We start from the raw sequence: 24,076 nt of genomic DNA on the forward strand, positions 1-24,076 counted from the left end.
TTTATTTAAAGAATGAATAATGGCTTCAAAGAACCACACTTGTGTTGAAGGTACAATATCAACTGCATTTGGGATTGGTGGTAACAAAAATAGAAGATCACAAAAGAAAAAACCGAGGTAGTACATTCAATTATTTTATATAGCCTAAAGCATCAGAGAAATCCCCTGAACAACACTATACATTGTAAAATTTTATGTTTAGAGAAACAAAAATGTATGACTGGCTGCTAAATTCTGCATCAGCAATATTTCACTAGAGCACTGATCATGAAGGTTACTAATTTGACATTGATCCCTTTAATATATTCATGCTAGAGAGACATTCACGGTTACACTTGTAAATGAACTTATATGTACATTTTAATGTATATAATAAAAAAAGATTATGCTCCTTAAATTTGCACAAGGATTGAGTACCAATTTCCTCAGTATCCAGTATGAGATGAATGCACATGTGACCTGTGATGGAGCACTACCCATTTTTATTTTATTTCAAACCAAGATTTAGCACTGATCCACTAGCAGACTTAGTTATGTGTTCCCCATTTAAACCAACCTGAATCATGACTACATGAATGTGCCTCAACTGTTTCTGCATTGAATCAGGTGAATCCCTCCACCACAAATCTGCCAGCACATTTACTCCTCTCAGCACACTGAAAAAATAGAAAGCTCAGAGTTACAAACTGAGCAGTCAAACGCTCATAAGCAGCATATGCAATTATACCTCATCAAAATAATTATCACCGATGCAATAACGCAAGTAGCAAACAAAAATACACTTCCCATTTAAATCAAGAATCAGGAAAAATGCACAAATCATATTCAATTTAAAAAATGTTTGATATCTGATGTACTATAAAGAAGAGGCAGGAATTGTTGGCATATGTTCCTATCTAAACTTCTGGTTAGCTATACGTCCTGTTTTGTAAATAAACAAAATTATTTACCATAGCCATGTAAATTCTATATTTCAAAATTTTAAACAATTATATACCCTTTCTATATAATAATTATATATAAATTTGTTTATAATAAAATTTCAAATCCTGAAAAATAAAAAATTGTTGAAGTATAATTAAGTTTGGTTTGTCTTTTACTATTTTTTAATAAACTTAGCTAAATAAATACCATAAAGTAAACTTTGATTATGTTTAGTTATATATGATGAGGGAGAGAATATATGTTTTTGAAGTGTGCCCCAAAGTCCACCTTTGGTCCAATCTCAAACATCCATTAGTTGAGATCTGTGTAGAATAACAAGTAAAGAAAACAGAGCTAACAATAAAAGTCAATCAATCCTCAAAGCAGAGGTCACAGAAGCATAGGCTGTACCAATAAAATTGGGCATACTTGTTTGTGGCTGCCATGTTCAGTACTGTTTCAGTGAGCTGAAATTCCACGTGCATGTTCTCACATACTACGGAGGACTGAAAATTGTACCATGCACTGAAGCCACCTAATCCATATTTATTTTCCCAAGAAGGCCTACTCTTTTATTCTACTTCGACAAATTCAGACAGAGAATAAATAAATTCAATTCATGACTAGGAGTTCAACAAGTGTCTTGTTTTCTTGACACAGCCACCTAGAAATATCACAAGCATTAATGATGACTTACTCTGAAATGCATTCAGAAGTTTAAGATATTGTTAGCAATATTAAGGCATATTCATATATATGGCATTGTGTTGAAGCAACAGTGTCTCCCGTAGCTAATCAACTCTGTGTAAACTGCACTCTCACATAGGTGAAGCTGGTGGTATCTGTTTGACTCTGAGCTTGGAAATGCATACAGAACTATGTTCAATCTTATGCCAGTATATGTTTTGGAACATGGCCATATATCTTCTGCACTGCAGGGGCGAGCACCTACATACTGCATGATTGAGGTGTTAACCCCAGAAGGACAATTTTTACATTGCCCTATTCTTGTTGAGAGAACTCTTCACTGCTGTGCCCTGGGAAAGGTGCACAGTGACCAGTGTGTCTTAGATATTGCTGTGGAGCTGACAGGCTGATTTCATGTTTTTCAATTCTAAATATGATGCACGACTTATACAACTTCTTACATAGCATTTACATTGCATCCATCCATGGAGCTGGATATATCCTGAAGCAGTGCAGGTTAAGTACCTTGCTCAAGGGTACAACAGCAGTGTCTTACCTGGGAATCGAACCTGTGACCTTTAGGTTACAAGATCAGCTCCTTACCCATACTGCCACCCATGTTATGAGAATGCTGCCAGCGAGTGACAATAGTGTTTATAATTGATACTCATTTGTAATCGTTGTGGCGTTTGGTTGCCTAGAGCAGGTAAAAATACTGAAATACTGCGGCATATTTCTATAAAACAGAATCATTTCAAAACTGCATATTGAGTGAACAGGTTTCAGGACTGCATTACAGACAAGAAAGTTCAGAAGAATCTTGATGAGAACATTGCTGCAGAGAACAACATAATGAAATATCCAAGAAGTGTCATTATCAATTCACCTCATTTTTTCTTGTGCGACACATTGATCATTGTATGTCTTACAATAGTCTTCATAAAAAATAACTCCCACTGCCTGATAAGGACACTTTCTTCCACACATTTACATCGTATCTAATCTGTGGATGTAATTTTAATCAGTATGAAATGGAAAGAGCCCATTTTATTGGTGAGCACATTTTAGCGGTTATTCTAATGTGTTGCACATTTGATATTTTTCTTGGAATAAATACAGTCCATTCCATTCTGAACAGCTTCATGTTGGGATGCAGGAAAGTCAAAACAAATAAGACTAGGATGGCACTCAGAGAGATGCCTATACACCGCCACACACAGAGCTAGCCCCTCAATCTGTGTGTGCGTAGCAAGCATTAGTAGCAAGGGAGAGGGGGCTGACTTGCTGCGAGAATTAGCTGAAACAATGGTGCAAAGCATATAGCAATCTTTTCCCCTTTTCTATGTGACTGCTATGTCACCTTAACAAGCTGATTTCCCATACACATGAAAGTGATGTACAGTAAATTCTCAAACAGTGGCTGGGGCCTTTATTGATCTTAACTGAAGAGAGAACCATGCCTTTATTTGAGACAGGTTATTATTGGAGACAGGACATAATTTATAATTTGTCCTTTTTTTTAGAAATATATTTTGAAATACTTTAGTACCGTAATGTTTCATTTCTAATATATCCTGTAAGTATTTATGGATGTATCTACTGCTGGAATATAGCCTATACAGTGATGTTTTACCCAATAAAAATATTAGGCCATCTACAGGCAGTTTGTCTCACATTATAATAATATGGTGCCAATAATAATAATAACAGCTATATAAAAAACAACATACGGCAATATCAACAAGATATCTGATGGAAAAAGTCATAAAAAACAATCAAGCATCAAAATTTATTTGACATTTCTGAAATAATATAACATACCGTATGGTACCACAGGCCTACATAGGACAATTTCACTCTGAAAGTGGACCCTACTTTCAAAATATTTGTTGACAAAGTTATCTTGTCCAAATGTGCAATGTGTAGCCCTACTGGCCATGCATTCAAAAATTGCAGTGTCGTCCTTGTGTGTTCAAGAGGTGCAATATGTATCCTGGACATTGATGTCAATAGACATTAGTGAACTATGATCTTAAAATAATAGTTATTCTTGACGGATTTGAACGATATTCCATATTTCCGGCCACCTGCCAACCTACATGCGATGTTTCATCCAAATTGGAGCAAAACCGTAGAAGCTATGGCTGTTATGGACGGACAGACAGACAGACAGACAGACAGACAGACAGACAGGCAGGCAGATAGGCACAAACAAGTCATTGCAATAGCCCCTCTATGTGAGCTTAGTTTGTGCATGGGTGTAACTACTGAGTATCCGACATGTAAAATAAATGACTGGAATCCGTATTTTCCATAAGGGATGGATTACATTTTATATGTCAGGTACACAAGCTATAAGCTGTAATTGCATGCATTGTAGACAATTGCATTATCTACAATATGAATGAATTCATAAACATGGTTCTTCCACCCACTACTGAGGCTCCTGACTGTTTGTTCAATGAATAAAGCGTAAAATGAATGTCTTGTTTGTTCCTTGTTACTGATAGAGAGTTCAATCATCCAATCCCCCAAACAACTCAAAACAATAGAGTCAATACCAACAGGAGAATACACTGTTTGACATTGGCAGGGAGATTTGCCACATTTCACTTGGGACCCCACCCACATAATGAGCTGTGCTGCTCGTCCCACAAATGCATGATCCTTACAAATGGGACAACATTGTAAAGGGAAATGAACAGGCTTTCCAATGATATAAGATACAATGCTAATAATACAGTAACAACAGAGATATGATCGACCAAACACAAATTCCCAAACTTTTTTTGAGGAGTTTATAATAAGTCAAACTTGAAAAGCAGAGACATTGCAAAGAATATGAAGAGAAAGTTTATTATTGCTTCCGTAGCAATTCAATAAAATAGTTTATTAATATTTCTGAGACTATTATATATACTATATTCTGAGACTGTATGACACCCAAATGAATCTGTATCTCTCATTAATATTAATTAATGAGATTTTTTTTTTTTAATCTTCAAAGGATTGTCAGCATACATTTCTACGATAATGATACTGAAGCATGGAGGTGGAGCCGTATTTGCACAAAGAGAAATTAAATAATATTGCTGATGAGGATCTCACTGAAGTTTACAACTGCAATGGCTATTTTAAAAACAGGACATAAACCAGATAAGTCATACCCAGAAAACTACAGCAGTTGCTCATATAGACTCATAAAGGCTTGGAGAGTCAATTAATCGCAGGAGTTAATGAATGGTTGGGTGTCAGTTCTGAATGGGTGAAAGTCACTGGTTAGTCTCTTGCTTTGTTCATTGGCTCAAACCTGGGCGAACTGATCTTTGAACCTCCTTCACTGACCTATACACAGCATGTGCACATTGTTCAAGTGCAAAAGAGATCTGCTGCTTCCTTTTGGACCTCCCAGAGAAGATGGTGCTTGTGTATATCATCATTGCTCCAATGCTACACTGGGAAAATCGAGTTTAGCGTTTAGAGTTAATCCCCGTATCTCAAACAGACACCAGGTAGGGAGGACGGATTTTCTCACAAGACTCACTTGATCCCGAAGTCTTACAATAAATACCTGATCTCATCTGGAGAAAGGAGAGCCATTTCACAGAATTAAGGGTTAGAGTCGTAACAATGCTCCTGTCCGTGGGGCATCCTGGGGTTGTCCAACAGAATCCCTCTGGGTCTGTTCTTCAGGGGACATGTCAACTTTTCAAACCTTTCAAGTGTAATTTAAGGAGTTCTGCTATATTCACTATGTAGCAAACTCCAACACAATGATATCATCACTGAATATACACATCACTGCACAGATTTACTGTGGAGAAACTGAATGCAAATTTACACAATAGTTGCAAGTGATATTACAAATTTTATTGCAGTTGTATAATATATTATCATGCATTTTTATTATTAAGTATGCATTAGAGAGAGAGTGAAACGCATTGTTTTTTTTTATATTTTCAGGTATGGAATAACATGCATTAGGCAAAAAGCTGTGGTCTTACATTGTAACAATTCCAAGATTTCAAGCTTTTATAAGTTAATAGAAGCATTCATAACCTGATGGTCCTCTGTAAGAACATGATCCCTGAGTAGCTCTATTTTAGGTTTCAACCCACAAGAAATTGGGCAGAGATATACAGGCCTAATGGGATTTTTCAAGACGATCTCTATACAATAAGGATGTAGTAGTTCACTTTCATAATTAATAGAATTACATATTCACTTGCAAAATGCAAAATCATGATCCCAATACCAAGCATTTAGATTGTAAACAGGAACCCATAATAATGACTAACCCTCAGAGCACTCATAGTTATATTTACAGCCATTTGAATTGTAACAACCTTGAATAATTAATTTCCTCAAAATAATGACAAAACTGATTTATGCTCCTTGTGGAATTTAAAAGCTGCGTGGTAGTCTGATATTAGTGTGTTTAGCAAAGATCATTTGTATAAATAATAGCAATCTATATCCAAAGGAAGACAAACTTGCATAAAAATCATCTGAGGAGTGTCAGTGACTAGGACACTGACTGGTAATTCTCAATTTTATTCAGATGGACGTACTCTTTATTCTCTACCCCTCTCAATATTTAGCTCCCCCGATTTCTCAATTGCCACGGGGCCCCACACTAAATACAACCTCGGTTCACTCCAGTTAGGCCTAAAACATGAAACCTCTGTATCAGGAATCTGTGACCTATACATCTTTGGCTGCAGGTATCCACTGTATTCCAGCGATAAAGTGAAAAAATAAAGTGGGCACTCACCAGTAGGGTCCGTTTGACTGTCACTGATTCAAATTTGCAGCTATTTATTTATTTTTTAAAGTTTTTTTCACAGTTTACTTGTAATGATACCTTTGCTTCTTTGGGGCTACCTTCAGCTGTCTTGTAAGAAGTTACCAAGCAGATACTGTAAAAATGGCTTCTCTGTCTCTCTCCAGAATGGCCTTTCTCTGAAACCAGTTTATAAACACAGTCACAGTGTGTGCCATTGATGTATGGCCTAGTTGGCGTGCAAGACACTACCAATGTAAAGTGAATGTCAGTTTTACAAGCATAATCTTCACAGATTTGATTGTAAAACACAACAACCTATTATGACTTTCCTACAAAGGGAATTGGAAAGACCTTCCCTGTGTTCAACTGTTCTCTGAAAATATTCAGCCCTTGTGTGGTTTGTGTATTTGTCTTCCTTTTCTACTTAAACTGAGAGAGAGAGAGAGAGAGAGAGAGAGAGAGAGAGAGAGAGAAAATTTAAATGTACTTTTCAATATACAGGTACTGTAAAGCTAGTGTTGAAAGTGAGGGAAGATGTTGGATTGTGGAGATGAAGATGGACTAAAAATACCAGTATTCTATTTCCTGGCAAGATTCCAAGCATGACTCACGTGGGATAGCCTTGTACTTTCTGAAGTAGTAAAGCTCTAAAGTGGTTGTAAACAGTGTGTCCTGTTAATTTTGTGGCGCAAAAAAATTGATACATTGGTTGTCTTGTCACAAAGAGTGCCATACAGTACAAGCCTACAATATTTCCAGACTTCATTTCATCAATCATTTTCTTCTCTCACGTTATTTTTTCCAAATTATACACATTATAGAATATGACTTTTCACTCAGTGTGAAACATTTATGTAACATTTTGTGACGTACATACACTGCATGGTCAAAACTATGTGGACACCTGACATCCAACATCTCATCCAAAATTCTGGGCATTAATATGGAATTGGTCCACCCTTTGCTGCTATAGCAACCTCCACTCTTCTGGGAAGAGTCTATACTAGATGTTGGACGCATTTAGTCAAGTTGGGCACAGATTAGGCAATCAGGTCTTGCTCGCAGTTGGCTTTCCAATTGATCGCAAAGGTGTTGAATGGGGCTGAGGCCAGGGCTCTGTGCACACCAGTCAAGTTCTTCCACACCGTTCTCGACAAAACCATTTCTATATACCTCGCTGTGTGCCTGGGGGCATTGTCCTGCTGAAAGAGGAAAGAGCCTTCCCCAAACTGTTGGGGAAGCACAGAATAGTCTAGAATGTGTTGTATGTTGTAGCATTAAGATTTGTCTTCACTGAAACTAGGGGCCCAGCCCAAATCATGAAAAACGGCCCCAGAGCAAAGGGTTTCCAGACACTTTTGATCATATAGTGTAAATATTGTAGCTAAGTGCAGAATATAAAGCTGTTTTTGAGCAGAATAAAAACAGCAATAATTACTAGGGTAACTTCTGATCTTACAACTCTGTATTGATCCAATTTTTTTTTTGAACACTTAAATCAGAATGTTCAGAATTCAATGTGCACATTCAGTGATGATATCAGCCTTGTCTGATTTTAAACTTGTTATACCAAAACAAAATTATGTATGCCTGGTAAATAGTATGATGTTCCAGTTTGGTAAATGTTAAACCTCTTGCAAACATTTGATAAATCTGTCCATTCTCCCCTCAGTAACTTCCAGTCAAAATGAATATTTATTGCGCAACAGAAGTGTACAGATAGGGGTGCGAATGAGCACACTGAAGCCTAGCCTTCAACAGCCTCCGTTACTTAATGGGTTCAGCCTCACTGGCTTTAATCATGTCCTGCTGATCATCTCTGAGGAGGATGCAAATTGTCAATCAGTTTTTTTTCCTCTCCCACCCAACCTCTCTCTCTCTCTTCTGCATTCACTCTGCCTTTCTCATTCCCCCACTCTCTCTGTATCATGCCCCATCTGTCTTTTTCTGTCTGTCTCTTTGCTTTTGCCTGCCTCTCTTTCCCTGTCTCTCCAACTCGCTAACTCACAGTTGCACATAAGGACATGCCATTATAAAAGAAGATAAATAATTCTACATATGTTGGCAAAAATAATAGCAGCCAAGAGCAGAGAGGAATGCAGTTAGCCCCATCCTGTCTTCACCTTTCCCTTGCAATTTTAACTATTCACATTTTATACCACGGCTTGGGCATAATAAGGGGGCAATTACTTTTTATTTTTATTATGGGTGATATGGGTGTTTGATAACTTTTTCATTAAATAAATTAAATATGAATTAAAATATATTATTTTTTTTGTTTTTACTCAGTTTTCCTTTTTCTAATATTACATTTTGTCTACGTATCTGAAAATCATGGAATGTGCAACAATAGGGGAAATCAGGAAGGGGCCAAATACTTTTTCACAGCACTGTAATTCATTTGCCAGGTAGCCATGGCATAAGCAGGGTAATGTACAGGAGGCAAGTGAATTGTTTCAAAATAAGCCTCTTCAGAGTGACTAAAACCCCTCTGCTATGCATAGGGTTGCACAACCCTGTTAGGGCTTATTTTGAAACAATTCACTTGCTCACTGTTCATTATCCCTAACATAAAGCAGCATTTTAGCAGGTCAAGGTCATAATAATGCTTCTACAACACAAAACACAAGAAATATTAGCTTCTCAAAGATGTACATTAGTATCAACATGCATTCATTTCCTCACGCAGAGCCACTCAGTCACAGTCCTTCCAAAGAGAGCGCAGAGATAGCTCACAAACATGTTTTGTTTACTAAACATGCTGTTCTACAGATCAGAGCTATAAAAAATTGTGAAAGGTTAATGCATTTATCGCTTTTCTTCCATTTCACAAACACCTGTGCCTCCAGTCATTAGTAGCCATAAAGTGTCCTGTGGCAGATATTCTTCCGCTCAGAGACACACAGTACATGGTGCATTTTACTCTCGGGGTGCAGATTATCGATTATTCGTACGGCCTTTTCTTCCTCTGACAGTACCCCAGGTGAACTCATGGTAGCGGGTCGGAGACAGGAAAAAGTCTCACCAGGCTCTCAGTTCCCTTCACTTGAATAAACATTACTGGAACTTGCATTGTTCAACAATGGGCTCTAAATTAGTTTTCGATGGCAAATGTACTGTGTTATATCTTGTACTGTAAAAATGCATAGATAGAAATGAGAGAATGTGGGTGTTTTTTACATTTACAGTCAGCAGTTATCCTTCTCATCATTTTAAATACAGCTTGGCCATATCTGAGGGATGAAATTATATGTGATAGGTATTTAATTATTTTTTACGATGTTAATACGGGAAAAAAACGACATAATTATATGCATACCTTTTATGTGAGGTGTTTTCTACGAAAACCAATGGCCCTAATATGAATTAATAGACAGGTAAACAATGATGTATAATTTCGACTAGAATCCCTGTCACAATATTCTCTGAAAAAAGATACAGTCCTTAATCTCAAGTAAATGTGCTTTATTCTGTCAAACTCATTCTCTGAGAATAATTTTGTTATGGTTCAGAAAGCCATTAATCACAAGGTTAATTAAAAAATGACTTATTGATGATAGTGTCTTCACAGTAGTTTAGGATTAAAAAAAGATAAATTAAATCAGGCTAGCATGAGACCTTGGCAGTGATTAAGAGCCTGCTCATTGTGTAAAAAAAAAGGTATCTTTTCTTTTCCTGAACTTAAAATATTGAAAAGAGGGGTAGTAGTGCACAAATCAATAATGGTGTGATGTGTATTACGGATGATGAATACGCAGACTGGCTGATAATTGATTTTGAAGACAAGGCAAAGGTACCTAAATCTTGAATCATCAATGTCAATGGTTAAGGTATTGGAAAACAGCTAAGAGTCCATTTCCCCCTGGGTCCTGTGGGAGACAAAGAGATAGTAAATATCCAGTAGGTAAGCAGTCACAGAGGAGTCGGGGGAAATCTCTCTCTCTCTCTTTCTCTCTCTCTTCCTCCCTCTCTCACTCTCTCTCTCTCACCCTCTATTCTTTTTCTCTCCATCATTCATTTCTCTACACCCCTCACATTTTCTCACTCTATCTGCATCTCAAACTTTACTAATTTTACACTGCCCATCACTGTTTTAGTTTATTATTATTATTATTATTATTATTATTATTATTATTATTATTATTATTTAGATATCTCTGCAAACCTAAAGTTATTAAAGCTAATTCTTATTTGAAATTAACCGAGCAAAATACTGAGTATACTGAGTTTTTTGTATATTGATGGAGATGTGTTAAATATTTGATCATGTCATACCATATTTAGACTGGTATACCAAAAAATCCAGCACAGGGGAGTCAATTCACTACAACAACTATTCATTAGGTGGTGTTTTTACCATGTATAAAAAGGAGAATTTCATCCTAAATTAATTGCTTTTATATTTAATTGTTGTCCACCAATAATACAGAAAGTTACATTAATACATACTATTTTTGATATATTAATTTCCAAATGTCAAAAAACCTGTGAGCTGCAGTAACTAAGACAGCTCATCTTCCAATGTTACGCAAGCACTGTATCTAAGAAATTGTCAGCATGGAACTCGGAAGAAGAGACAAACAAAGGGTAATAGAGGATGAAAGCTCCAAGAACCAGGATCAAGATGTCCATGCTTTAATGAATAGTAAGGTGACCAAACATTTCAAAATGGTGGAAAAACAGGCCGGTTAATCTTCATGGCTACAGGATGCTGGGTGGCTAAAGTTTTCAATGGTTGGGCCCCAAGGTCTGATTTTGAATCCCAACATTGAAAGTGCTGATTGTAATCAGTAGCCCTGCAGTATGATGTAAAATTTGTTCTAGAGTCACCCAGGAATGAGAATGTTTCAGTTGGTCAGAATTATAGTGTCTCATTTCTCAGAAGAAACCCCAGCTGGTCAACTGGTCACCCACAAGTTTGCCTGTTAAATTGCACATGAAGGACTCTATTTTAACTATCTTAGCACATGGTCTAAGGGCAATGCGCAACTGCATTTAGGGCGTGGCCAAATCTATTTTTGCTAGTTTATTGGCAGTTATTTTAAGCGCAAAGTAAGGCGTAAGGTTTAGAAAAAGGGCAGAACTAAGTGGCTTAATTAATTAATGTGTGTCAGGTGTAACGTGAAAAACAATCAAAGTGTCATCTTTCATTTCTTTTAAAGCCCCCTGGATTTTCACCTTGGCTGATTGCTAATATAACAGCAGATTTAACAAGTCTTCAAAAAGATTTACCTCTGAGGAAAAGACCTGCACGTATGCATGTCCATTACAATTCTCTGAATTAATTGAGTAATGTGGAGCAAATAGTTTTTGTTTCTGATTTTTAAAAGGTTTATTTTTTATTAATTAGACTTTAGTTCTCATTTTGTTCAGTTATGGAGAAACATATGAAATCAGTGGGATTTTAAGTGCTGAAAGTATGGAAACTGGATGGTCACTGTAATTAAGAAAATTTAAAGAACCAAGAATAGGGTTAAAAATTGTGTTTAAATGGTGAAATTTGAATTAATCTTTGTTCTTGTATTGAGATGGGAAAAACCCTATCATGCACAGTGATTCCCCAGGACCATATCTAAAAAACATTGCAATCCATTAAGGTGATTTAAAATGTCCAAATAAATGTATTATTCATTGGAATACGTTTTAGACTTCTTTAAAAATCAAATAAACTATTCCGTTGGCTTTTCTGCCAGCTGATTCCTCCTTGCCCATGCTGCTGGTGTAACTCAGTTCATTAATTGGCACCGCCACATGCAGTTCACCATCACGCCTTCTAGTCCTGCAATGTGCGCTCATTTATGTCCAAGACATCCATGACTTTTGCCAATGTTATGCAGCACACTCCAAGCCACAAAGAATATTCAGACCTTCTGAGGACTGTATCATAATGTACCTTTAGACTACAGCATACATCTGAAGTGGATTTTCAGCACTCTGGCTACAGTGTGTGTTGGTGAAGCCATAAATGGGGGTTGGGTTGGTGAAACCATATATGGGGTTCCTTAGAACATGTCACATTTACAGATATGGCAATTGAAATGTTAACTGAATCCCAGCCATAGTCCTTCATGACAGGCTGCACTCATTACAACAGAATTCAAAAGTAAATGCAGCCCAATCCTTCACCAGGTTAACTAGTGAAACTGTCTTTGTGGCATAGCTAAGACATATACCTGGGGAGCATTATATTGTGCGTGGGATATTTTTCATTTATTTCATTCACCCGATGACCTGTGCTGATTTTGATGTGTGCATTACATGGTTTGGTGCAAGTTATCATTACCAGGGTTGCAGTTCAATGCAAATGCAAGTAAAAAGCATTTTCTCATGTCACAGCATTGTGATTGAGAAACTGGTTATTGGCAATTGACCTAAATGCACTTACGTATCAGTATGTCTTTTACTATAGTAGCCACATTCTTATTATCTCTCAAACTGTGCATGACCTCATAGCAGCTATAAATAGATTGCACATGAACAGACAATACCTATCATAAGGTCTGATGCATGATCCACCTAGCCATGGAAAGCCTGCTGTGACATGTCTGGGGTTGCCAGATTAATTGAGGGACTCTCAGCTGGCTCATCTCAGTGTAATCATGTCTAATATTCTGGTATAGAATGATAATGACCACAGAATGATAACTGGCTGCGGAATCACCAAGGAAGTGAGTGGCTCAGTCAGCAGGATTATCCTCACAAGACCTGCGCCGTAAATATTGATTGATTTCTTCTTTCTGCCAGAATCATTTTCAAGAACTATCTACATAGCTAATTGAACAATATCACACTGTCATTCCACGCAAAGAGACTCCTGAACATACCAGAAATCCCTTGCAGCCCCTATACCAATCATTGTAAAGCTGCTAGGTTGTCAGAAACTTTAGCAAGTGGCTAAATATTCTTATTTGCACAGGGCCTACTAAAAACATGCAAAAAAAAGAGAAATATTTTAACAAATGTAAATGAGGATGATAATAATAATAATAATAATAATAATAATAAAACTTCAGAAAACGAGCTGTCCCTTTAAGATATCCTTTACAGCCACTAATTTATATTGTCCATTATTAAAATTCATCATGCATACCTTAAAATGAAGGACAGTCAAATTAAACTTTCAGGTGCTGGTATGCTCAGCATGATCAATAATTCAATGGACTGAGCTAAATGCACGGTGCAGTACACTCTGCTACATGGTACAATACAAATAGATAGCTTGCAACATGGAATTGTGTTTTTTGTCAGATGGGTTTCTTGTATGTGGGTGAGCAGGCCAAGGTGAAATGTCTTTTGTTAAGTACTCCACATCAAAAAATATCTGAAATAGCTAGGAATGTAATTTCACATAACTGTCTGACGGTGTGGCATAATACCAATCCATCACAAAGGTGACTCACTGCAGCACAAATTTAAATGATACATTTCTTTTTCCCCGGCACTCAGTACCCTATTATTCCATCATGTTGTGCTTGGCCTCCACTGACCACAGTACCACTTAATGTGACCAAGTTAAGACCACTGGTCTTATCGGTATCAGAGGTGAACAACGTGGCTGCCCCCCTTTCCCGTGCAAGTCCTCCTTTGGGCAGGACTAGCATCAATCACATTTCTACAAATAACAATTTTGACATGGGCTACGTGAGGATGTATACGTGGGAGACTGATAGAGCAAACTAACCGAGTAATATAGAGTAGCTTGTCACTAACCCATAACACAAATGAACATTTGTTAAGGGGCAGCACTATTAACTTCTATATTTAAAGTCGCATAATTATAATTTCCTCTGATTAAGAATCCTAATATTATTCCTCACATTATGCAAATTATTGTTTTCAATGAGCTTATTCATGTATTCTTTATCATAGCCAATAAATCAATATCCTTTATTTCGAGACCATTGTCGTGTCTATGTTATTTCAGGACATTGAGTGTTTCATTGTACCTGGAATGTTGTGATTTAGTTTAGTAAAAAAAAAGGTGATAAAAATGTTAGTCATACTCTTTGGGCAACAGTGTAAAAGTGCCAATGATGTTTCATATGCTAACTTAGTACCCCCTAGTTTTACATGTTTTAGCTTGTTGGAAATGTTTCATCTTAACTAATAGTATAGATTTGCCTGTATATATGAGCTATTCATTACATCAGGCATAGTAACATTCTGTCATTGTATTACATCTGTAATAGTAGGAGATATGAGAGAGTATTATAACAACACTACAGTTAACATTTAGACGATATACTGTACATTAAAAAGTGCATGTAAAAGTTTATAAGTATACTTTGCACCATCAAATACATCTTTACAATACATATTTTAATGATCCAAAAGAGCCAAGATGTGACTGTTAATACACCAACATCCATTTCAAAACTATAAACTATAATAACTAAAGTATGTACATCTGGTAAATTATCCTTTAGCTTCAGTACCCCTCACTGTGTGATTTGTGTTTTATAATGTCTCCAGACTCTGAATGTATTCCTAGTGGATATAAAGAACAGTAATTAGTAATAGGCAGTTGGGCTTCATTAAATTTGAACAAATGTCTGTTCCTTACGAATGTACGCTATGCAGTATCAGTCATTAAAGCAAACTCACCTAAATAGGAATTGGTTTCTCCGGTGCATTATTTGTGCTCTTAGAACTGAGAATGGTCGGAAGACAGAAGTGCTGCACATATGTGAAAGTTCAGCAAAAGATCAGAGGTTAAAGCTTAATAATGTTGGTATGAAAACACGCTGCAGACATTCACAACAGTAAGGTCAGGCAGACACAGCAGTCTGAGCCCACACACCACGGAGTGTTACCACACGCTGCTATTTAGTACTTTACCTTCAAAATGTCCAGAACTTTTCACAGTTAAAGTAACTCAATGTGATGAATGGAAACAATGCTCAAATAGAAAGGATTCTCAACACTCTTTTCCTCTTTTTTTGCCTGGAATTGAATCTGTTTTTCTATCTCTGGGTAACTTACTAATGACTAGAAAGAAGAGTTGGTTTCATAAAATCAAACTAAAGATCTTTATTAATTTTCTGAGCTGGTGTAACATTTTTCTTGAATGTTTGCTAGTTCCCTTTTCTAATGTTGTCATGACTTAATTGATCATTAAATAAACCACTTGAAGTAAGGATGATGGATTTTTGAGTTGAGATGTTTCTGGTGCCCTTTCTCCATCCTCATCCCCCAACACTTGGGAGCTTCCTATGACAGCAGAGAAGTTTCACCCACTCCCCACTCCCATTAGTTCTATTGACTTATAACTGATAGGTCCCATGGTCTGGTGTTGAATCTGGATCATGTAAGTGCTGACTGTGGCTGGCAGCCTCACAGAACAAAGTAGAATTGGCCCAAGCATCACCCAGGGATGGGAGTGTTTCAGCCTTCCAGGATGACACCATCTCAGCCCTCAACAGTGTCCCCCAATGGTTGATATGGTAACAGAAAGTCCACCTATTAAGCTGCACATTAAGTGTTTTCCACTAATTCACATCTGTGTTAGCCTGATACACAACCTGCCCAGCTCAGACATTCAGATCTAGAATGTGCCATACTGGCACTCGAAACTGCCATTGATCCAAGGAGTAATATTACAGCAGCAACTTCAGTATTCCAATCATTTATCCTGCGTTCTGCTCTATCTAGTGTTTCTCCTACGCATTGACTAAGGTCTCCTATTAACAGCCTATTCTAGGCTGTCAGAAAATAAAGAAATAAAAAACCTTGTTTTCACGTTGTCTGATTAATTTGTCTCGCTTGACTTTTTTCACTCAGGAAAAATCGGAAAGCTCTCACAGCACGTCAACATCAATAAAATTTGGACCGTATTTAAAAATGCAAAGGTGCGGGAGCAGAGATACTTCTCAGCCTCAGGGCTTCAGTGGGCGAAGCATTACCATTGTTTTCCCTTTTGGCGCACCACATTCGCACATCATCACGTGGATCTCTATTTTCCGCAGGTGGTGAGAAGTCGTGCTCTTTGTCCCCGTTCCAATTAAAACGCAGGCGGAGGAGTTTTATGAGTCTGCACAGAGACATCTCCATGTCTGACATCTCCAGGGTAGGCTCTTCAGCTGATCAATCACTACCCCCCTCCTCCCCATTCGGGGACACTGCAAATCCCAGGTGATGTCCTCCCTGCTCCCAGTGCCTGCCAGCATAACAATATGACCTACTTCCAATACAAACACACTAACTTGTTTCCAAAGCCACAATGCACAAATGTGTGGATATTCTATTCCTGTGTGTCTGAAGTGGCACTTTTGCACTTCCCCCAAACTCCCATCCCTTATGGTTTGTAGAGATCTGAGAACCGAACAGATCACTCCCACTCCCCCACACCAGCATTTTTTGTTCTCCATGGAAGTGGGGGATGCCTCACACTGTGTCACTTAAAGTAAGCAGGCGTGAACTACTAACCCCTATTAGCAACAAGGAGGTAATTAGCGTCAACCTTCAACACATCCTACCCAGCAACGTATACGATTTCTCATGCTCCCAGTAATATCCTGCAATTAACAACTACCTAAAGGTATCATAAATATTGATTTTTTTATTCTTATGCTAACAGGGGTACCCAGGAAATTCTGTTTCAGGTTCTGTTCTTAAGTTGTATATTAATCTGTAATTATAGATTCATTAAAGCAGAGATCTGGGCACGCAAAGCCTAATCAGAGGAAACAACAACATACATCTGCTGCTCATAACAGAAAAGGCCCTCTCTGCAGTATAATCACCCAGTTAATTAAAATGCTCCTCGTAGATTCATCAGACGGCCATCTCGTGGTGCATGTTGCCCAACATTAATCTTAGGTAAGTGTTCTTATGGATATACAGCATTTAGGATTCTACATGCAAGCAGTCTCCAGCCACATCTGAAAATTTACCCAGGGGTGGGGGCAATGCATTACACATGTACAATCTGATGTCCTATATGCTAGCCTGGTGCTGAAAATAACATGGCAAATTCCATCCTTCCTCCAGTCGCATAGAAACTATGCCTAGCTCTTTACAAGCGCAACATGCAGCCTCGTTTTGATATTCTACCAAAACATCCATTATTTATGCTGCACATAGTTTGCCCAGTAATAACTCTGATCTGGGTGCAGTTTGGAGTGCCAGTGCTTATGGATGGGGACAGCTCCTGAAGGCCATTGACCAGGGATGCTTACACGTGCTTGGAGGGCAAAAAAGCTGGAACTGGGATTGCCGCTCTCCAGCGAACATCAGGCAAGGCTGGCTGCTCTTTAATAGGGTGCTGCAACACAAATGCATAGCTTCTGGTGATCTTTCCTTTCTGATTCATCTTGACTCAAACTGTGGTGACAGTTGTTGGAAATGGTAGAGAGGCCCCAGAGAGAGGAGAGAGAGCAACAAAATCCCGAAAAAAAGGTTACACATTACGTTTTTTTCCCCATGACATCATCTGAAAAAAAAAACAAAGAAGAACAGCAGAAATAAAAAAGACTCCAGTAGAGGAGTAAATGACCATCTAAACTGTGAAACACTGAGGCAGGGAGGACAACTGCAGCTTCAAAGGACAAAAACACTGTGAAGAACATGAAATTGGAAGCCTGTTACCAAAAGTCCTCCGTGGAGAGACTGTTTTAGGCTTCATAGAAGATGTATTTCACATGATTTTGTGAAAAACTTTACCATGTTAAACCATATTATCATATTACTATGTAGGTATTTAAATAGTGTTTGCTCCCACACATTATGAGGAAAAGCATGTGTATCATGAATTTGTGAAAAATGAATCTCTTATTCAAGTCCTTATGTGAAGAAAAGCAATGCATTTAAGGTGCCAATTATTATGAAGCATATGTGATAGATATGAATCAAACAGTAAATTCAGCAAGTCACAGATCAATGGCCCTTTTGGGCTGATATTGCCTAATTCATGCGGCTATATTTCCCATGGCATTCTGCTTCAATATTTCCTGGGTCGCTCCATTAAGATCTTTATATAAGTACCATATACGTATACTATATTTTCCAATGATGGATTTAAAGCACAGGGTCTTGACAGAATGGAGAATATGGGGACACATCAAATACTGTAGTTGTTCTGTTACCATTATTCTTACTTCAGTTTGTTTATGTGACAAGACCTTGTTAATAGCCACTATTTTATTGGGCCAATTTCAGCCACAGGTACACAGGGAAGGAGTCTTTTATGTAGCCCTGCTGAGTGAATAATATATATCCACAGCTTGCCATTTTCAGCACTATATCTTATACACATTTCTCTTCCCTGCACACGGCTCTGAAATATGTAAAGCTGTTTTGCACATTAGAGGCCCACTAGTCATAAACAAACAGAAGAATGCAAATGCCTGGGGGTCTTTTAGACTGAGCCTGCCACCATTTCTCAGGTGACACTGGTGTTACAGACCCTCCGTCCTGCCCTCCTACACACACACACACACACATGCACAAATACACACACCCGCATGCACATGTGCACATGCACACACACACAACCATCAGTCACTTCAGCCAAGTTTTAGAATTCAGTTTGGTCCTATTGTTTCAGCAATTGACAGATCTGCAGTTTCTGGGTCCACTGGCAACAGGAATGAACCAATACTCCCGTTCATTGCGTCAATATACAGCCCCCATTGCACTGGGCAGCCGAATGTAATGTTTTCTGTATTGTATCAGATTTGGTTCACTTCGCAACCCTTCCCTAGTGTTTGTCTCGGTCTGCCACACCTTACAACAGTAGAAAGAGCTCAGAATCGCACGATCATTTATACACCGCCAGTTGCTTCAATCTGTCACTGAATGTCGAGGGAATGTTTGTCTTTCGTCGCTTGCTGTGACAGGCAACTTTTCTTGAGAGACATGAGAGGTACAGGAGAACCAGGCGCAGAAGCTGAAATAACAAAGAACTGTGGCGGCAAGCAGCCCCAACAATAGCCATGCCATCCGTTGCTCATATCATACGCTGTTGCGCCTGACAGGTTTCTATTAAAAGCAGGCAGTCCTGGGCTTATTTCAATTTACCTCCTTAAGCAAATGAACACTGTGAAAAGAGAAGCACACTTCAGAGCTGATCTCAATCCTCCAGCCCTCGCCCCCACCCCCTTCACCCCCCCCCCCCCCAGAACCCACACACACACACACACACTCCCTTGCAACCCCCACCACCTCCCCCCTCCAGTCTTCTCTGTAATGTGCCGTGCATCATTTCTGCTGATATAGTGGAGAGGGTTAATAACTGTGCTTCATTATACGATGTAGTGGCGCTGTAATAGTGGGCAGTCTGGCTTTAAGACATGTGATACCTCTCCAGCGAGGCTCCACTGTAACACACGCGCACTATTAGAGCATTCTAAAGGAGACGGCGCTCGCGCTCAATGCTGCTTTTCAATGGGAGGAGAGAGCGGAGAGGAGACGCAGCTGTCAGTACACAGAGACCGATCCTCGGCTGTAAGTAAAAGTGAAGAGGCAAATTAACTCCACATTACCACCAAGATCCCCTCCAGAGAGAAAGGGTTCCCACTCTGAGACGGTTTAGAGCTGGAATGACAACACTGAAAACCTTTTAAAACACCATCCAGATTCTGACAGAGGCTCTCAGCTCTGAGATTTTCAGTCTCTGCGATTTGCTGGACAGAGAAGCGGTCTGTGCAAGGGACAAGGGGGGACAAAAGAGTTTCCCTTAATCCCCAGTTTTGCAGATCTGATCAGGAACTTGTGGGAATCCCAGCAGCAGAATGGATGGATTTAAGATGATGTGTTAAAGCTATTGGATAAGCGTCAGTAGGGTTCCTTCTCTCCTGCTTGGATTACACAGGTAAGAGCTTTTCAGTCCTTGAGTGCCTGTAGTCTTTTGAGCTCATTTGCTGAGTTAATCTTTCAAGAACATCACACTGCCAATGTGTTAAGTGGCAGGATTTAAGCAGTCCAAAGAAGCTGCTCTCTCTCTGCCCAGCTTGTTAAAAATAAATAAAAAAGATCGAAGACATGCCTTTAGAGCTGAATTAACTGTTGGGGGGGAGGGAAAGCGAGAGTAAATGCAGAAGGCGGAACATTGAAGATATATAAAAAATATTATATTAAATAAATATGTCTTTTTAAAAAGCTCTGTGACTCAGAATGTAATTTGAATATGAGTGTAGACCAAACTCCATTTTTGTTATATTGCGATCTAAGAGATGTTGAAAGTTCCAGGTAATGCAGTTTTATAAGTGGGGCAGCGCTCTCTTGCATTGTTTCTTTACCGGCCAGCTGTTCTTAATGTCCTTGCTTTGTCCAGGTCCGTGCCTTGTCATCCGTTATGAGAATGTTTTTATTTCTGTGAGCAATAAGAAAATGCTATAATGCAAGCTATCACTTTTCACTCTTACATATCATGTGTGCTGTTCCTCAAAGGAATTTAAAAATCGTATTCTAAGTTTCCCGGGCTGTCATACATTAGAAATAAAAGCTTAAAACGATCAAAACTCACCTGTTCTACAGTCCACGTGTCAATTATGTACAATGTACATGAAGCACATGAGGTCTGATGTAAAGTGAATTAGACGTGTAATCTATGTGAGATTTTCATACATTTTTTTTTTACACAAAAGAAATGAATAAGCAATATAAAAGAACTCAAGGTGGCAGTGGCTTTTGAACAGAATAAGTAATGTGTGGGAAGCCTGTAGAAACACACAGAGACCGTTGCCATTTGTGTGCCGACCACAGGAAGATAAATCAATGTACTAATTAGATGGCAGAGCAGGGAGAAAATGGACCATTAAACAGATTTGCAAATTGCCCGTCCAACACAGAGAAGAGCATTTAACTGTTAATTTATTGAAGGATACGAAAAAAAAAAAAAAAAAAAAGAATACTTGCAATAGGGTTGCTCTAACGTAAGTAAACGTTGGTCTTCGTATCTGAGGATTTCAGATAATGCGTGGTATCATAACTTAACAAATAATTTAGAGGCTCTTTCCACTTGGTATTAAAATTCATGAACAGGCACATGTGGTCCCCTTATTTAAATGGCTTTGTGGTCTGATGCTCTGCTTGTTATTTCCAACTTGGCGCACTGTCGATCACAACCGCTGGCTGCACTTTCTGATATAAATATACGTAGACAGGCACAGACACAATGCCCACAGCTGACTAGCCGAAAGTAGACCGAGAACATCTTTCTTTCTCCGTTTTGTGATTGAGGCTCATGTTTTTTTTTCTCTTGCTGTTCCTGCAGGTTGAAGGCAGTTTGCCAATGTGAAATATTGCATGGTAAAAACATTCCCCAGGGAATAGTTTACATTTCCATGAAACTGCAGCTTAGAGGGGATTTGCTGCAGAGAGGGGATTATGAGCTGCTCATTATTATATGCTTAATTTAAGTGGTGAACGTTCAGTAGTGGTCTCAATGTCAACTAAGTTTTGTGGAAAGGGTTGAAGGTCTGCTTTGTGCTCCCTCCAAATGGTACAAACTCAGGGAGTATTAGTTTAGAAACTTTTCCATAGAGAGTGTATTTTTATTGTTGTCCATCTATCGCTGCATCTTCTGACGTGTACTTTAAAGTTTCTGAACAGATTGTTGATTAAACGATATGATTGGCTTGTTTTCTCTTTCTCTGTCTCTAATCACAGAGAGAGAGAGAGAGAGAGAGAGAGAAAATCAAGCCCAAAAACAAACAAGCAAAAAAGACAACAAAACAAGTTTACATACATTAAAGCAAATTAATCCATTGTTTAATTCAAAATGACTTCACTTTGAAATTTGAAAATTCAATAAATAAATAAATGATTATTATTATTATTATTATTATTATTATTATTATTATTAATAATAATAATAATAATAATACTAACTTATAATAAATGGTCAAATCTAATTTTATTGGAAGAAAATGCACTTGCGGTCTTGCAATCTAGTCTATAGCCTTTATTGATGTTTACAATGGAAAAGACTATTTCAAAAGCATAGCTGACACAAATATTTTTGATTATTTCTTTGATATATTTTAATGCGTAATACCCATTTTGTCAACGATCTTTCTCCATTTCTGCTACATTGCTGGTTGGTTCTCTTAAGCTCCATACAAGCTCGATAAATTGATTACCATTCAACTTGAGGCTGTTTGTAACATCTTCATGCAGAGAAAACTGGCCACAGAGAACCAAAAAAAAAAAACAGGAATGCATCTTAATTTTTATTCATTAAAATATACCCATGGCTCCCATAAAATTACTGTAATCAGTAGACTTCCACTCCACTAGAAGCACCTGTGCTGGACGTTACACTTGATAAATAGCACTGGGGTTTTATTTACACACAATTATTTTGTTGACAGAAAAAGAAAAGGCATTTACAAAGGGAGCCAAGCTTCTGCTTGGATGGCAAGTGTCACTCTTTGCAGATTTGGAAATAGGTGAATACTTTACACTCAATTAATGCCATTTTAAACAACTGAAGGGACATTTATCTGGATAGTGTAGGTGGTTTGAAGTGCTGGGAAGAGCTGCACATCGGTGAGAGAAGTCATTGATGTGCCAACCATGCAATAATTGTTATGGTGGGATGGGTGTCTGGTGGAATATCAAACACAGAAATGAAAATTCAACACCTCTCATAAACTCTAAAGGACCTTTTAAAAATTTCAACACTGTCGGAAGAAGCAGTCTATGTCCTGTCATGTGGCAGCCGTCAGTAGACAGTTTGCAAGATTACAAAGGTGTCCAACCCTGTCGTGATTGCTAAAAATGCACAAAGGTTTCATCTGATTCCACTTATGAAAATCATTTCACATGATGTTGAGTGTGAGTTGAGAGCTTAGAAAATATTTCAAAGATGTGTTATCAACCTTAAATCAAGAATCAGAAAAGCCAAGATCAAAAACTGAGTGACAATGTAAGAAAAAAAAATGCACAGATGAAGTACGGAAAGATGATGGAGTCTGACCTGAACTGTAATACAATTACGCTTTGGTCTCAATTAATTTGTCTCAAAATTAGACATGAATTTTGAAAAGTAAAGTTATTTTCACCATTATGAATTCCTCGATGACTTCTTATTTACCATGAACCAAAATAATCAGAAAATACTGGACACATATTGTGATATTGCTTTCTGTTCATCATGGAAAATAAATGCAATAGGGAAACATTTTTACTAATTATTTTTTTTATGATATGGATGATGTCTGTGGTCTGTAGTCAGTGGCAAAGAATATCACTTACACAGTGTGGTCAAAATTTTTATAGTCCATGTAATCAGATGACTAGCTATTTAACTTGCATGTCATGAATTATTTATGTTCAGAATGACAATTCAGGTTTATGGAAATATTGACATATTTATGTATACACAAAATTTTAATTTCTCATACATTACACATAGAGAGACTTAAAACTCACTTTGCTGTTGACTATAATTCTGAAACAGATCAACACAACTGCCAATATTTTGCCACCTTAAATATTTCTGTGCTTGAGTGAGAGCACAGCGGACAGGCAGAAGGATACTGTACCTTTGATTTATTATGATCTTGAACCTGTGTCCTATGTTTCCTTGTTGGTTATAGTGACACCCGATTTATGCCTACATATTTCTCTGGTTCCTGCAAGCTTGTATCTGCCTCCAAGTTGATTTGTTGTTGATTTGCCCTCTCTGTCCTGTGCATGTTGAGGCTTGTGTTCTTTGTGTATGTGTGTGCCTGG

The 24,076-nt window shown here is 38.0% G+C and overlaps 1 protein-coding gene across 5 annotated transcripts in view; it reads left to right on the forward strand.

The window, feature by feature from the left end:
* Nucleotides 1-19,569: 19,569 nt before the first annotated feature.
* LOC118210741 (chemokine-like protein TAFA-1) overlaps nucleotides 19,570-24,076 on the forward strand; it is a 119,607-nt gene continuing 115,100 nt past the window's right edge. For all 5 annotated transcript variants that reach the window (XR_004761904.1, XR_004761902.1, XR_004761905.1 and 2 more), the window contains exon 1: nucleotides 19,570-20,207. The gene's annotated coding sequence lies outside the window, so the exon portion shown is untranslated. The remainder of the gene's footprint in view (nucleotides 20,208-24,076) is intronic.

The sequence above is a fragment of the Anguilla anguilla genome, chromosome 13 (genome assembly GCF_013347855.1).
Source record: "Anguilla anguilla isolate fAngAng1 chromosome 13, fAngAng1.pri, whole genome shotgun sequence".
NCBI lineage: Eukaryota > Metazoa > Chordata > Actinopteri > Anguilliformes > Anguillidae > Anguilla > Anguilla anguilla.